Genomic DNA, 18,271 nt, shown 5'->3' with positions numbered 1-18,271 from the left:
TCACTGTTAGTGTATCTGGTACGTCGCTGTTAGTGTATCTGGTACCTCACTGTTAGTGCATCTGGTACCTCACTGTTAGTGTATCTGGTACCTCGCTGTTAGTGTATCTGGTACCTCGCTGTTAGTGTATCTGGTACCTCACAGTTAGTGTATCTGGTACCTCACTGTTAGTGTATCTGATACCTCACTGTTATTGTATCTGGTACCTCACTGTTATTGTATCTGGTACCTCACTGTTAGTGTATCTGGTACCTCACTGTTAGTGTATCTGGTACCTCACTGTTAGTGCATCTGGTACCTCACTGTTAGTGTATCTGGTACCTCGCTGTTAGTGTATCTGGTACCTCGCTGTTAGTGTATCTGGTACCGCGCTGTTAGTGTATCTGGTACCTCACTGTTAGTGTATCTGGTACCTCACTCTTCGTGTATCTGGTACCTCACTGTTAGTGTATCTGGTACCTCACTGTTAGTGTATCTGGTACCTCACTGTTAGTGTATCTGGTACCTCACTGTTAGTGTATATAGTATCGCACTGTTAGTGTATCTGGTACCTCACTGTTAGTGTATCTGGTACCTCACTGTTAGTGTATCTGGTACCTCACTGTTAGTGTATCTGGTACCTCACTGGTAGTGTATCTGGTCCCTCACTGTTAGTGTATCTGGTACCTCACTGTTAGTATATCTGGTACCTCACTGTTAGTGTATCTGGTAACTTGCTGTTAGTGTATCTGGTACCTCACTGTTAGTGTATCTGGTACCTTACTGTTAGTGTATCTGGTACCTCACTGTTAGTGTATCTGGTACCTCACTGTTAGTGTATCTGGTACCTCGCTGTTAGTGTATCTGGTACCTCACTGTCAGTGTATCTGGTACCTCACTGTTAGTGTATCTGGTACCTCACTGTTAGTGTATCTGGTACCTCACTATTAGTGTATCTGGTACCTCACTGTTAGTGTATCTGGTACCTCACTGTTAGTGTATCTGGTACCTCACTGTTAGTGTATCTGGTACCTCACTATTAGTGTATCTGGTACCTCACTGTTAGTGTATCTGGTACCTCACTGTTAGTGTATCTGGTACCTCACTGTTAGTGTATCTGGTACCTCGCTGTTAGTGTATCTGGTACCTCGCTGTTAGTGTATCTGGTACCTCGCTGTTAGTGTATCTGGTACCTCGCTGTTAGTGTATCTGGTACCTCGCTGTTAGTGTATCTGGTACCTCACTGTTAGTGTATCTGGTACCTCATTGTTAGTGTATCTGGTACCTCGCTGTTAGTGTATCTGATACCTCAATGTTAGTGTATCTGGTACCTCGCTGTTAGTGTATCTGTTACCTCACTGTTAGTTTATCTGGTACCTCACTGTTAGTGTATCTGGTGCCTCACTGTTAGTGAATCTGGAACCTCGCTGTTAGTGTATCTGGTACCTCGCTGTTAGTGTATCTGGTACCTCACTGTTAGTGCATCTGGTAGCTCACTGTTAGTGTATCTGGTACCTCACTGTTAGTGTATCTGGTACCTCACTGTTAGTGTATCTGGTACCTCGCTGTTAGTGTATCTGGTACCTCACTGTTAGTGTATCTGATACCTCACTGTTAGTGTATCTGGTACCTCACTGTTAGTGTATCTGGTACCTCGCTGTTAGTGTATCTGGTACCTCGCTGTTAGTGTATCTGGTACCTCATTGTTAGTGTATCTGGTACCTCACTGTTAGTGTATCTGGTACCTCACTGTTAGTGTATCTGGTACCTCACTGTTAGTGTATCTGGTACCTCGCTGTTAGTGTATCTGGTACCTCACTGTTAGTGTATCTGGTACCTCGCTGTTAGTGTATCTGGCACCTCACTGTTAGTGTATCTGGTACCTCGCTGTTAGTGTATCTGGTACCTCACTGTTAGTGTATCTGATACCTCACTGTTAGTGTATCTGGTACCTCACTGCTAGTGAATCTGGTACCTCGCTGTTAGTGTATCTGGTACCTCACTGTTAGTGCATCTGGTACCTCACTGTTCGTGTATCTGGTACATCGCTGTTAGTGTATGTGGTACCTCGCTGTTAGTGTATCTGGTAGCTCACTGTTAGTGTATCTGGTACCTCACTGTTAGTGTATTTGGTACCTCACTGTTAGTGTATCTGGTACCTCACTGTTAGTGTATCTGGTACCTCACTGTTAGTGTATCTGGTACCTCACTGTTAGTGTATCTGGTTCCTCACTGTTAGTGTATCTGGTACCTCGCTGTTAGTGTATCTGGTACCTCGCTGTTAGTGTATCTGGTACCTCACTGTTAGTGTATCTGGTACCTCACTGTTAGTGTATCTGGTACCTCACTTTTAGTGTCTCTGGTACCTCACTGTTAGTGTCTCTGGTACCTCACTGTTAGTGTATCTGGTACCTCGCTGTTAGTGTATCTGGTAGCTCACTGTTAGTGTATCTGATACCTCACTGTTAGTGTATCTGGTACCTCACTGTTAGTGTATCTGGTACCTCACTGTTAGTGTATCTGGTACCTCCCTGTTAGTGTATCTGGTACCTCACTGTTAGTGTATCTGGTACCTCACTGTTAGTGTATCTGGTACCTCACTGTTAGTGTTTCTGGTACCTCACTGTTAGTGTATCTGGTACCTCACTGTTAGTGTATCTGGTACCTCACTGTTAGTGTATCTGGTACCTCACTGTTAGTGTATCTGGTACCTCACTGTTAGTGTATCTGGTACCTCAATGTTAGTGTATCTGGTACCTCACTGTTAGAGTATCTGGTACCTCACTGTTAGTGTTTCTGGTACCTCACTGTTAGTGTATCTGGTACCTCACTGTTAGTGTATCTGGTACCTCACTGTTAGTGTATCTGGTACCTCACTTTTAGTGTCTCTGGTACCTCACTGTTAGTGTCTCTGGTACTTCACTGTTAGTGTATCTGTTACCTCGCTGTTAGTGTATCTGGTACCTCACTGTTAGTGTATCTGGTACCTCACTGTTCGTGTATCTGGTACCTCACTGTTAGTGTCCCTGGTACCTCACTGTTAGTGTATCTGGTACTTCACTGTTAGTGTATCTGGTACCTCACTGTTAGTGTATCTGGTACCTCACTGTTAGTGTATCTGGTACCTCACTGTTAGTGTTTCTGGTACCTCACTGTTAGTGTATCTGGTACCTCACTGTTAGTGTATCTGGTACCTCACTGTTAGTGTATCTGGTACCTCACTGTTAGTGTATCTGGTACCTCACTGTTAGTGTATCTGGTACCTCAATGTTAGTGTATCTGGTACCTCACTGTTAGAGTATCTGGTACCTCACTGTTAGTGTATCTGGTACCTCGCTGTTAGTGTATCTGGTACCTCACTGTTATTGTATCTGGTACCTCACTGTTAGTGTATCTGGTACCTCACTGTTAGTGTATCTGGTACCTCGCTGTTAGTGTATCTGATACCTCGCTGTTAGTGTATCTGGTACCTCCCTGTTAGTGTATCTGGTACCTCACTGTTAGTGTATCTGGTACCTCACTGTTAGTGTATCTGGTACCTCACTGTTAGTGTATCTGGTACCTCACTGTTAGTGTATCTGGTACCTCACCGTTAGTGTATCTGGTACCTCGCTGTTAGTGTATCTGGTAACTCACTGTCAGTGTATCTGATACCTCACTGTTAGTGTATCTGGTACCTCACTGTTAGTGTCCCTGGTAGCTCACTATTAGTGTATCTGGTACCTCGCTGTTAGTGTATCTCGTACCTCACTGTTAGTGTATCTGGTACCTCTCTGTTATTGTCCCTGTTACCTCACTGTTAGTGTATCTCGTACCTCACTGTTAGTGTATCTGGTACCTCACTGTTAGTGTATCAGGTACCTCACTGTTAGTGTATGTGGTACCTCACTGTTAGTGTATCTGGTACCTCACTGTTAGTGTATCTGGTACCTCACTTTTAGTGTCTCTGGTACCTCACTGTTAGTGTCCCTGGTACCTCACTGTTAGTGTATCTGGTACCTCACTGTTTGTGTATCTGGTACCTCACTGTTAGTGTATCTGATACCTCACTGTTAGTGTATCTGGTACCTCACTGTTAGTGTATCTGGTAACTCCCTGTTAGTGTATCTGGTACCTCACTGTTAGTGTATCTGGTACCTCACTGTTAGTGTCTCTGGTACTTCACTGTTAGTGTATCTGTTACCTCGCTGTTAGTGTATCTGGTAACTCACTGTCAGTGTATCTGGTACCTCACTGTTAGTGTATCTGGTACCTCACTGTTAGTGTCCCTGGTAGCTCACTATTAGTGTATCTGGTACCTCGCTGTTAGTGTATCTCGTACCTCGCTGTTAGTGTATCTGGTAACTCGCTGTTAGTGTATCTGGTACCTCACTGTTAGTGTCCCTGGTACCTCACTGTTAGTGTATCTGATACTTCACTGTTAGTGTATCAGGTACCTCACTGTTAGTGTATGTGGTACCTCACTGTTAGTGTATCTGGTACCTCACTGTTAGTGTATCTGGTACCTCACTGTTAGTGTCTCTGGTACTTCACTGTTAGTGTATCTGTTACCTCGCTGTTAGTGTATCTGGTACCTCACTGTTAGTGTATCTGGTACCTCATTGTTAGTGTATCTGGTACCTCACTGTTAGTGTATCTGGTACATCACTGTTAGTGTATCTGGTACCTCGCTGTTAGTGTATCTGGTAACTCGCTGTTAGTGTATCTGGTACCTCACTGTTAGTGTCCCTGGTACCTCACTGTTAGTGTATCTGGTACTTCACTGTTAGTGTATCTGGTACCTCACTGTTAGTGTATCTGGTACCTCACTGTTAGTGTATCTGGTACCTCACTGTTAGTGTATCTGGTACCTCACTGTTAGTGTATCTGGTACCTCACTGTTAGTGTATCTGGTACCTCAATGTTAGTGTATCTGGTACCTCACTGTTAGTGTATCTGGTACCTCACTGTTAGTGTATCTGGTACCTCGCTGTTAGTGTATCTGGTACCTCACTGTTAGTGTATCTGGTACCTCACTGTTAGTGTATCTGGTACCTCGCTGTTAGTGTATCTGGTACCTCGCTGTTAGTGTATCTGGTACCTCACTGTTAGTGTATCTGGTACCTCACTGTTAGAGTATCTGGTACCTCCCTGTTAGTGTATTTGGTACCTCGCTGTTAGTGTATCTGGTACCTCACTGTTATTTTATCTGGTACCTCACTGTTAGTGTATCTGGTACCACACTGTTAGTGTATCTGGTACCTCGCTGTTAGTGTATCTGGTCCCTCGCTGTTAGTGTATCTGGTACCTCACTGTTAGTGTATCTGGTACCTCACTGTTAGTGTATCTGGTACCTCACTGTTAGTGTATCTGATACCTCACTGTTAGTGTATCTGGTACCTCGCTGTTAGTGTATCTGGTACCTCACTGTTAGTGTATCTGGTACCTCGCTGTTAGTGTATCTGGTAACTCACTGTCAGTGTATCTGGTACCTCACTGTTAGTGTATCTGGTACCTCACTGTTAGTGTCCCTGGTAGCTCACTATTAGTGTATCTGGTACCTCGCTGTTAGTGTATCTATTACCTCACTGTTAGTGTATCTGATACCTCACTGTTAGTGTATCTGGTACCTCACTGTTAGTGTATCTGGTACCTCGCTGTAAGTGTATCTGGTACCTCGCTGTTAGTGTATCTAGTACCTCACTGTTAGTGTATCTGATACCTCACTGTTAGTGTATCTGGTACCTCACTGTTAGTGTATCTGGTACCTCACTGTTAGTGTATCTGGTACCTCACTGTTAGTGTATCTGGTACCTCGCTGTTAGTGTATCTGGTACCTCGCTGTTAATGTATCTGGTACCTCGCTGTTAGTGTATCAGATACCTCACTGTTAGTGTATCTGGTACCTCTCTGTTATTGTCCCTGTTACCTCACTGTTAGTGTATCTCGTACCTCACTGTTAGTGTATCTGGTACCTCACTGTTAGTGTATCAGGTACCTCACTGTTAGTGTATGTGGTACCTCACTGTTAGTGTATCTGGTACCTCACTGTTAGTGTATCTGGTACCTCACTTTTAGTGTCTCTGGTACCTCACTGTTAGTGTCCCTGGTACCTCACTGTTAGTGTATCTGGTACCTCACTGTTTGTGTATCTGGTACCTCACTGTTAGTGTATCTGATACCTCACTGTTAGTGTATCTGGTACCTCACTGTTAGTGTATCTGGTAACTCCCTGTTAGTGTATCTGGTACCTCACTGTTAGTGTATCTGGTACCTCACTGTTAGTGTATCTGGTACCTCACTGTTAGTGTATCTGGTACCTCACTGTTAGTGTCTCTGGTACTTCACTGTTAGTGTATCTGTTACCTCGCTGTTAGTGTATCTGGTAACTCACTGTCAGTGTATCTGGTACCTCACTGTTAGTGTATCTGGTACCTCACTGTTAGTGTCCCTGGTAGCTCACTATTAGTGTATCTGGTACCTCGCTGTTAGTGTATCTCGTACCTCGCTGTTAGTGTATCTGGTAACTCGCTGTTAGTGTATCTGGTACCTCACTGTTAGTGTCCCTGGTACCTCACTGTTAGTGTATCTGATACTTCACTGTTAGTGTATCAGGTACCTCACTGTTAGTGTATGTGGTACCTCACTGTTAGTGTATCTGGTACCTCACTGTTAGTGTATCTGGTACCTCACTGTTAGTGTCTCTGGTACTTCACTGTTAGTGTATCTGTTACCTCGCTGTTAGTGTATCTGGTACCTCACTGTTAGTGTATCTGGTACCTCATTGTTAGTGTATCTGGTACCTCACTGTTAGTGTATCTGGTACATCACTGTTAGTGTATCTGGTACCTCGCTGTTAGTGTATCTGGTAACTCGCTGTTAGTGTATCTGGTACCTCACTGTTAGTGTCCCTGGTACCTCACTGTTAGTGTATCTGGTACTTCACTGTTAGTGTATCTGGTACCTCACTGTTAGTGTATCTGGTACCTCACTGTTAGTGTATCTGGTACCTCACTGTTAGTGTATCTGGTACCTCACTGTTAGTGTATCTGGTACCTCACTGTTAGTGTATCTGGTACCTCAATGTTAGTGTATCTGGTACCTCACTGTTAGTGTATCTGGTACCTCACTGTTAGTGTATCTGGTACCTCGCTGTTAGTGTATCTGGTACCTCACTGTTAGTGTATCTGGTACCTCACTGTTAGTGTATCTGGTACCTCGCTGTTAGTGTATCTGGTACCTCGCTGTTAGTGTATCTGGTACCTCACTGTTAGTGTATCTGGTACCTCACTGTTAGAGTATCTGGTACCTCCCTGTTAGTGTATTTGGTACCTCGCTGTTAGTGTATCTGGTACCTCACTGTTATTTTATCTGGTACCTCACTGTTAGTGTATCTGGTACCTCACTGTTAGTGTATCTGGTACCTCGCTGTTAGTGTATCTGGTCCCTCGCTGTTAGTGTATCTGGTACCTCACTGTTAGTGTATCTGGTACCTCACTGTTAGTGTATCTGGTACCTCACTGTTAGTGTATCTGGTACCTCACTGTTAGTGTATCTGGTACCTCACTGTTAGTGTATCTGATACCTCACTGTTAGTGTATCTGGTACCTCGCTGTTAGTGTATCTGGTACCTCACTGTTAGTGTATCTGGTACCTCGCTGTTAGTGTATCTGGTAACTCACTGTCAGTGTATCTGGTACCTCACTGTTAGTGTATCTGGTACCTCACTGTTAGTGTCCCTGGTAGCTCACTATTAGTGTATCTGGTACCTCGCTGTTAGTGTATCTATTACCTCACTGTTAGTGTATCTGATACCTCATTTTAGTGTATCTGGTACCTCACTGTTAGTGTATCTGGTACCTCGCTGTTAGTGTATCTGGTACCTCGCTGTTAGTGTATCTAGTACCTCACTGTTAGTGTATCTGATACCTCACTGTTAGTGTATCTGGTACCTCACTGTTAGTGTATCTGGTACCTCACTGTTAGTGTATCTGGTACCTCACTGTTAGTGTATCTGGTACCTCGCTGTTAGTGTATCTGGTACCTCGCTGTTAATGTATCTGGTACCTCGCTGTTAGTGTATCAGATACCTCACTGTTCGTGTATCTGGTACCTCACTGTTAGTGTATCTGGTACCTCGCTGTTAGTGTATCTGGTACCTCGCTGTTAGTGTATCTGGTACCTCCCTGTTAGTGTATCTGGTACCTCACTGTTAGTGTATCTGGTACCTCGCTGTTAGTGTATCTGGTACCTCGCTGTTAGTGTATCTGGTACCTCACTGTTAGTGTATCTGGTACCTCGCTGTTAGTGTATCTGGTACCTCGCTGTTAGTGTATCTGATACCTCGCTGTTAGTGTATCTGGTACCTCGCTGTTAGTGTATCTGGTACCTCGCTGTTAGTGTATCTGGTACCTCGCTGTTAGTGTATCTGGTACATCACTGTTAGTGTATCTGGTATCTCACTGTTAGTGTATCTTGTACCTCACTGTTAGTGTATCTGGTACCTCACTGTTAGTGTATCTGGTACCTCACTGTTAGTGTATCTGGTATCTCACTGTTAGTGTATCTTGTACCTCACTGTTAGTGTATCTGGTACCTCACTGTTAGTGTATCTGGTACCTCGCTGTTAGTGTATCTGGTACGTCGCTGTTAGTGTATCTGGTACCTCACTGTTAGTGTATCTGGTATCTCACTGTTAGTGTATCTGGTACCTCGCTGTTAATGTATCTGGTACCTCACTGTTAGTGTATCTGGTACCTCGCTTTTAGTGTATCTGGTACCTCACTGTTAGTGTATCTGGTACCTCACTGTTAGTGTATCTGGTACCTCACTGTTAGTGTATCTGGTACCTCGCTGTTAGTGTATCTGGTACCTCGCTGTTAGTGTATCTGGTACCTCTCTGTTATTGTCCCTGGTACCTCACTGTTAGTGCATCTCGTACCTCACTGTTAGTGTATCTGGTACCTCACTGTTAGTGTATCAGGTACCTCACTGTTAGTGTATGTGGTACCTCACTGTTAGTGTATCTGGTACCTCACTGTTAGTGTATCTGGTACCTCAATTTTAGTGTCTCTGGTACCTCACTGTTAGTGTCTCTGGTACCTCACTGTTAGTGTATCTGGTACCTCACTGTTTGTGTATCTGGTACCTCACTGTTAGTCTATCTGATACCTCACTGTTAGTCTATCTGGTACCTCACTGTTAGTGTATCTGGTACCTCACTGTTAGTGTATCTGGTACCTCCCTGTTAGTGTATCTGGTACCTCACTGTTAGTCTATCTGGTACCTCACTGTTAGTCTATCTGGTACCTCACTGTTAGTGTATCTGGTAATTCACTGTTAGTGTCTCTGGTACTTCACTGTTAGTGTATCTGGTACCTCAATGTTAGTCTATCTGGTACCTCACTGTTAGTCTATCTGGTACCTCACTGTTAGTATATCTGGTACCTCACTGTTAGTGTATCTGGTACCTCACTGTTAGTGTAACTGGTACATCACTGTTAGTGTATCTGGTACCTCGCTGTTTGTGTATCTGGTAACTCGCTGTTAGTGTATCTGGTACCTCACTGTTAGTGTATCTGGTACTTCACTGTTAGTGTATCTGGTACCTCACTGTTAGTGTATCTGGTACCTCACTGTTAGTGTATCTGGTACCTCACTGTTAGTGTTTCTGGTACCTCACTGTTAGTGTATCTGGTACCTCACTGTTAGTGTATCTGGTACCTCACTGTTAGTGTATCTGGTACATCACTGTTAGTGTATCTGGTACCTCACTGTTAGTCTATATAGTACCTCACTGTTAGTGTATCTGGTACCTCACTGTTAGTGTATCTGGTACCTCACTGTAGTCTATCTGGTACCTCGCTGTTAGTGTATCTGGTACCTCGCTGTTAGTGTATCTGGTGCCTCACTGTTAGTGTATCTGGTACCTCACTGTTAGTGTATCTGGTACCTCACTGTTAGTGTATCTGGTACCTCGCTGTTAGAGTATCTGGTACCTCACTGTTAGTGTATCTGGTACCTCACTGTTAGTGTATCTGGTACCTCACTGTTAGTGTATCTGGTACCTCGCTGTTAGTATATCTGGTACCTCACTGTTAGTGTATCTGGTACCTCACTGTTAGTGTATCTGGTACCTCACTGTTAGTGTATCTGGTACCTCGCTGTTAGTGTATCTGGTACCTCACTGTTAGTGTATCTGGTACCTCACTGTGAGTGTACTGGTACCTCACTGTTAGTGTATCTGGTACCTCACTGTTAGTGTATCTGGTACCTCACTGTTAGTGTATCTGATACCTCACTGTTAGTGTATCTGGTACCTCACTGTTAGTGTATCTGGTACCTCGCTGTTAGTGTATCTGGTAACTCACTGTTAGTGTATCTGGTACCTCGCTGTTAGTGTATCTGGTACCTCGCTGTTCTTGTATCTGATACCTCGCTGTTAGTGTATCTGGTACCTCGCTGTTAGTGTATCTGGTACCTCGCTGTTAGTGTATCTGGTACCTCGCTGTTAGTGTATCTGGTACATCACTGTTACTGTATCTGGTATCTCACTGTTAGTGTATCTTGTACCTCACTGTTAGTGTATCTGGTACCTCACTGTTAGTGTATCTGGTATCTCACTGTTAGTGTATCTTGTACCTCACTGTTAGTGTATCTGGTACCTCACTGTTAGTGTATCTGGTACCTCGCTGTTAGTGTATCTGGTACCTCGCTGTTAGTGTATCTGGTACCTCACTGTTAGTGTATCTGGTATCTCACTGTTAGTGTATCTGCTACCTCGCTGTTAATGTATCAGGTACCTCACTGTTAGTGTATCTGGTACCTCACTGTTAGTGTATCTGGTACCTCACTGTTAGTGTATCTGGTACCTCGCTTTTAGTGTATCTGGTACCTCACTGTTAGTGTATCTGGTACCTCACTGTTAGTGTATCTGGTACCTCACTGTTAGTGTATCTGGTAATTCACTGTTAGTGTCTCTGGTACTTCACTGTTAGTGTATATGGTACCTCACTGTTAGTCTATCTGGTACCTCACTGTTAGTGTATCTGGTACCTCACTGTTAGTGTATCTGGTACCTCACTGTTAGTGTATCTGGTACATCACTGTTAGTGTATCTGGTACCTCGCTGTTCGTGTATCTGGTAACTCGCTGTTAGTGTATCTGGTACCTCACTGTTAGTGTCCCTGGTACCTCACTGTTAGTGAATCTGGTACTTCACTGTTAGTGTATCTGGTACCTCACTGTTAGTGTATCTGGTACCTCACTGTTAGTGTATCTGGTACCTCACTGTTAGTGTTTCTGGTACCTCACTGTTAGTGTATCTGGTACCTCACTGTTAGTGTATCTGGTACCTCAATGTTAGTGTATCTGGTACCTCGCTGTTAGTGTATCTGGTTCCTCACTTTTAATGTATCTGGTACCTCACTGTTAGTGTATCTGGTACCTCGCTGTTAGTGTATCTGGTACCTCACTGTTAGTGTATCTGGTACCTCACTGTTAGTGTATCTGGTACCTCGCTGTTGGTGTATCTGGTACCTCACTGTTAGTGTATCTGGTACCTCACTGTTAGTGTATCTGGTACCTCGCTGTTAGTGTATCTGGTACCTCACTGTTATTGTATCTGGTACCTCACTGTTAGTGTATCTGGTACCTCACTGTTAGTGTATCTGGTACCTCGCTGTTAGTGTATCTGGTACCTCGCTGTTAGTGTATCTGGTACCTCACTGTTAGTGTATCTGGTACCTCACTGTTAGTGTATCTGGTACCTGCCTGTTAGTGTATCTGGTACCTCCCTGTTAGTGTATCTGGTACCTCCCTGTTAGTGTATCTGGTACCTCACTGTAAGTGTATCTGAGACCTCACTGTTAGTGTATCTGGTACCTCAGTGTTAGTGTATCTGGTACCTCACTGTTAGTGTATCTGGTACCTCACTGTTAGTGTATCTGGTACCTCGCTGTTGGTGTATCTGGTACCTCACTGTTAGTGTATCTGGTACCTCACTGTTAGTGTATCTGGTACCTCGCTGTTAGTGTATCTGGTACCTCACTGTTATTGTATCTGGTACCTCACTGTTAGTGTATCTGGTACCTCACTGTTAGTGTATCTGGTACCTCGCTGTTAGTGTATCTGTTACCTCGCTGTTAGTGTATCTGGTACCTCACTGTTAGTGTATCTGGTACCTCACTGTTAGTGTATCTGGTACCTGCCTGTTAGTGTATCTGGTACCTCCCTGTTAGTGTATCTGGTACCTCCCTGTTAGTGTATCTGGTACCTCACTGTAAGTGTATCTGAGACCTCACTGTTAGTGTATCTGGTACCTCGCTGTTAGTGTATCTGGTACCTCACTGTTAGTGTATCTGATACCTCGCTGTTAGTGTGTCTGGTACCTCACTGTTAGTGTATCTGATACCTCACTGTTAGTGTATCTGGTACCTCACTGTTAGTGTATCTGGTACCTCACTGTTAGTGTATCTGGTACCTCGCTGTTAGTGTATCTGGTACCTCACTGTTAGTGTATCTGATACCTCGCTGTTAGTGTATCTGGTACCTCACTGTTAGTGCATCTGGTACCTCACTGTTAGTGTATCTGGTACCTCGCTGTTAGTGTATCTGGTACCTCGCTGTTAATATATCTGGTACCTCGCTGTTAGTGTATCAGATACCTCACTGTTCGTGTATCTGGTACCTCACTGTTAGTGTATCTGGTACCTCGCTGTTAGTGTATCTGGTACCTCGCTGTTAGTGTATCTGGTACCTCCCTGTTAGTGTATCTGGTACCTCACTGTTAGTGTATCTGGTACCTCGCTGTTAGTGTATCTGGTACCTCGCTGTTAGTGTATCTGGTACCTCACTGTTAGTGTATCTGGTACCTCGCTGTTAGTGTATCTGGTACCTCGCTGTTAGTGTATCTGATACCTCGCTGTTAGTGTATCTGGTACCTCGCTGTTAGTGTATCTGGTACCTCGCTGTTAGTGTATCTGGTACCTCGCTGTTAGTGTATCTGGTATCTCACTGTTAGTGTATCTTGTACCTCACTGTTAGTGTATCTGGTACCTCACTGTTAGTGTATCTGGTACCTCACTGTTAGTGTATCTGGTATCTCACTGTTAGTGTATCTTGTACCTCACTGTTAGTGTATCTGGTACCTCACTGTTAGTGTATCTGGTACCTCGCTGTTAGTGTATCTGGTACCTCGCTGTTAGTGTATCTGGTACCTCGCTGTTAGTGTATCTGGTACCTCACTGTTAGTGTATCTGGTATCTCACTGTTAGTGTATCTGGTACCTCGCTGTTAATGTATCTGGTACCTCACTGTTAGTGTATCTGGTACCTCGCTTTTAGTGTATCTGGTACCTCACTGTTAGTGTATCTGGTACCTCACTGTTAGTGTATCTGGTACCTCACTGTTAGTGTATCTGGTACCTCGCTGTTAGTGTATCTGGTACCTCGCTGTTAGTGTATCTGGTACCTCTCTGTTATTGTCCCTGGTACCTCACTGTTAGTGCATCTCGTACCTCACTGTTAGTGTATCTGGTACCTCACTGTTAGTTTATCAGGTACCTCACTGTTAGTGTATGTGGTACCTCACTGTTAGTGTATCTGGTACCTCACTGTTAGTGTATCTGGTACCTCACTGTAGTCTATCTGGTACCTCGCTGTTAGTGTATCTGGTACCTCGCTGTTAGTGTATCTGGTGCCTCACTGTTAGTGTATCTGGTACCTCGCTGTTAGTGTATCTGGTACCTCACTGTTAGTGTATCTGGTATCTCACTGTTAGTGTATCTGCTACCTCGCTGTTAATGTATCAGGTACCTCACTGTTAGTGTATCTGGTACCTCACTGTTAGTGTATCTGGTACCTCACTGTTAGTGTATCTGGTACCTCGCTTTTAGTGTATCTGGTACCTCACTGTTAGTGTATCTGGTACCTCACTGTTAGTGTATCTGGTACCTCACTGTTAGTGTATCTGGTAATTCACTGTTAGTGTCTCTGGTACTTCACTGTTAGTGTATATGGTACCTCACTGTTAGTCTATCTGGTACCTCACTGTTAGTGTATCTGGTACCTCACTGTTAGTGTATCTGGTACCTCACTGTTAGTGTATCTGGTACATCACTGTTAGTGTATCTGGTACCTCGCTGTTCGTGTATCTGGTAACTCGCTGTTAGTGTATCTGGTACCTCACTGTTAGTGTCCCTGGTACCTCACTGTTAGTGAATCTGGTACTTCACTGTTAGTGTATCTGGTACCTCACTGTTAGTGTATCTGGTACCTCACTGTTAGTGTATCTGGTACCTCACTGTTAGTGTTTCTGGTACCACACTGTTAGTGTATCTGGTACCTCACTGTTAGTGTATCTGGTACCTCAATGTTAGTGTATCTGGTACCTCGCTGTTAGTGTATCTGGTTCCTCACTTTTAATGTATCTGGTACCTCACTGTTAGTGTATCTGGTACCTCGCTGTTAGTGTATCTGGTACCTCAGTGTTAGTGTATCTGGTACCTCACTGTTAGTGTATCTGGTACCTCACTGTTAGTGTATCTGGTACCTCAGTGTTAGTGTATCTGGTACCTCACTGTTAGTGTATCTGGTACCTCACTGTTAGTGTATCTGGTACCTCGCTGTTGGTGTATCTGGTACCTCACTGTTAGTGTATCTGGTACCTCACTGTTAGTGTATCTGGTACCTCGCTGTTAGTGTATCTGGTACCTCACTGTTATTGTATCTGGTACCTCACTGTTAGTGTATCTGGTACCTCACTGTTAGTGTATCTGGTACCTCGCTGTTAGTGTATCTGGTACCTCGCTGTTAGTGTATCTGGTACCTCACTGTTAGTGTATCTGGTACCTCACTGTTAGTGTATCTGGTACCTGCCTGTTAGTGTATCTGGTACCTCCCTGTTAGTGTATCTGGTACCTCACTGTAAGTGTATCTGGCACCTCGCTGTTAGTGTATCTGGTACCTCACTGTTAGTGTATCTGGTACCTCGCTGTTAGTGTATCTGGTACCTCACTGTTAGTGTATCTGATACCTCGCTGTTAGTGTGTCTGGTACCTCACTGTTAGTGTATCTGGTACCTCACTGTTAGTGTATCTGGTAACTCACTGTTAGTGTATCTGGTACCTCACTGTTAGTGTATCTGGTACCTCACTGTTAGTGTATCTGGTACCTCGCTGTTAGTGTATCTGGTACCTCACTGTTCGTGTATCTGGTACCTCGCTGTTAGTGTATCTGGTACCTCGCTGTTAGTGTATCTGGTACCTCGCTGTTAGTGTATCTGGTAACTCACTGTCAGTGTATCTGGTACCTCACTGGTAGTGTATCTGGTACCTCACTGTTAGTGTCCCTGGTAGCTCACTGTTAGTGTATCTGGTACCTCGCTGTTAGTGTATCTGGTACCTCACTGTTAGTGTATCTGATACCTCACTGTTAGTGTATCTGGTACCTCACTGTTAGTGTATCTGGTACCTCGCTGTTAGTGTCCCTGGTACCTCACTGTTAGTGTATCTGATACCTCACTGTTAGTGTATCTGGTACCTCACTGTTAGTGTATCTGATACCTCACTGTTATTGTATCTGGTACCTCACTGTTATTGTATCTGGTACCTCACTGTTAGTGTATCTGGTACCTCACTGTTAGTGTATCTGGTACCTCACAGTTAGTGTATCTGGTACTTCACTGTTAGTGTATCTGATACCTCACTGTTATTGTATCTGGTACCTCACTGTTATTGTATCTGGTACCTCACTGTTATTGTATCTGGTACCTCACTGTTAGTGTATCTGGTACCTCACAGTTAGTGTATCTGGTACCACACTGTTAGTGTATCTGGTACCTCACTGTTAGTGTATCTGGTACCTCACTGTTAGTGTATCTGGTACCTCACTGTTAGTGTATCTGGTACCTCGCTGTTAGTGTATCTGGTACCTCGCTGTTAGTGTATCTGGTACCTCACTGTTAGTGTATCTGGTACCTCACTGTTAGTGTATCTGGTACCTCACTCTTCGTGTATCTGGTACCTCACTGTTAGTGTATCTGGTACCTCACTGTTAGTGTATCTGGTACCTCACTGTTAGTGTATCTAGTATCGCACTGTTAGTGTATCTGGTACCTCACTGTTAGTGTATCTGGTACCTCACTGTTAGTGTATCTGGTACCTCACTGTTAGTGTATCTGGTACCTCACTGTTAGTGTATCTGGTACCTCACTGGTAGTGTATCTGGTCCCTCACTGTTAGTGTATCTGGTACCTCACTGTTAGTATATCTGGTACCTCACTGTTAGTGCATCTGGTAACTTGCTGTTAGTGTATCTGGTACCTCACTGTTAGTGTATCTGGTACCTTACTGTTAGTGTATCTGGTACCTCACTGTTAGTGTATCTGGTACCTCACTGTTAGTGTATCTGGTACCTCGCTGTTAGTGTATCTGGTACCTCACTGTCAGTGTATCTGGTACCTCACTGTTAGTGTCCCTGGTACCTCACTGTTAGTGTATCTGGTACCTCACTGTTAGTGTATCTGGTACCTCACTGTTAGTGTATCTGGTACCTCACTGTTAGTGTATCTGGTACCTCACTGTTAGTGTATCTGGTACCTCACTATTAGTGTATCTGGTACCTCACTGTTAGTGTATCTGGTACCTCACTGTTAGTGTATCTGGTACCTCACTGTTAGTGTATCTGGTACCTCGCTGTTAGTGTATCTGGTACCTCGCTGTTAGTGTATCTGGTACCTCGCTGTTTGTGTATCTGGTACCTCACTGTTAGTGTATCTGGTACCTCACTGTTAGTGTATCTGGTACCTCACTGTTAGTGTATCTGGTACCTCACTGTTAGTGTATCTGGTACCTCACTGTTAGTTTATCTGGTACCTCACTGTTAGTGTATCTGGTAACTCACTGTTAGTGTATCTGGTACCTCACTGTTAGTGTATCTGGTACCTCACTGTTAGTGTATCTGGTACCTCGCTGTTAGTGTATCTGGTACCTCACTGTTAGTGTATCTGATACCTCACTGTTAGTGTATCTGGTACCTCACTTTTAGTGTATCTGGTACCTCACTGTTAGTGTATCTGGTACCTCGCTGTTAGTGTATCTGGTACCTCATTGTTAGTGTATCTGGTACCTCGCTGTTAGTGTATCTGGTACCTCACTGTTAGTGTATCTGGTACCTCGCTGTTAGTGTATCTGGTACCTCACTGTTAGTGTATCTGGTACCTTACTGTTAGTGTATCTGGTACCTCACTGTTAGTGTATCTGGTACCTCACTGTTAGTGTATCTGGTACCTCGCTTTTAGTGTATCTGGTACCTCACTGTTAGTGTATCTGGTACCTCACTGTTAGTGTATCTGGTAATTCACTGTTAGTGTCTCTGGTACTTCACTGTTAGTGTATATGGTACCTCACTGTTAGTCTATCTGGTACCTCACTGTTAGTGTATCTGGTACCTCACTGTTAGTGTATCTGGTACCTCACTGTTAGTGTATCTGGTACCTCACTGTTAGTGTATCTGGTACCTCACTGTTAGTGTATCTGGTACCTCACTGTTAGTGAATCTGGTACTTCACTGTTAGTGTATCTGGTACCTCACTGTTAGTGTATCTGGTACCTCACTGTTAGTGTATCTGGTACCTCACTGTTAGTGTTTCTGGTACCTCACTGTTAGTGTATCTGGTACCTCACTGTTAGTGTATCTGGTACCTCAATGTTAGTGTATCTGGTACCTCACTGTTAGTGTATCTGGTACCTCACTGTTAGTGTATCTGGTACCTCACTGTTAGTGTTTCTGGTACCTCACTGTTAGTGTATCTGGTACCTCACTGTTAGTGTATCTGGTACCTCAATGTTAGTGTATCTGGTACCTCGCTGTTAGTGTATCTGGTTCCTCACTTTTAATGTATCTGGTACCTCACTGTTAGTGTATCTGGTACCTCGCTGTTAGTGTATCTGGTACCTCAGTGTTAGTGTATCTGGTACCTCACTGTTAGTGTATCTGGTACCTCACTGTTAGTGTATCTGGTACCTCAGTGTTAGTGTATCTGGTACCTCACTGTTAGTGTATCTGGTACCTCACTGTTAGTGTATCTGGTACCTCGCTGTTGGTGTATCTGGTACCTCACTGTTAGTGTATCTGGTACCTCACTGTTAGTGTATCTGGTACCTCGCTGTTAGTGTATCTGGTACCTCACTGTTATTGTATCTGGTACCTCACTGTTAGTGTATCTGGTACCTCACTCTTCGTGTATCTGGTACCTCACTGTTAGTGTATCTGGTACCTCACTGTTAGTGTATCTGGTACCTCACTGTTAGTGT

Source organism: Pristiophorus japonicus, chromosome 7 (genome assembly GCF_044704955.1).
Source record: "Pristiophorus japonicus isolate sPriJap1 chromosome 7, sPriJap1.hap1, whole genome shotgun sequence".
Lineage (NCBI taxonomy): Eukaryota > Metazoa > Chordata > Chondrichthyes > Pristiophoridae > Pristiophorus > Pristiophorus japonicus.
This window is presented reverse-complemented; position numbering follows the sequence as displayed.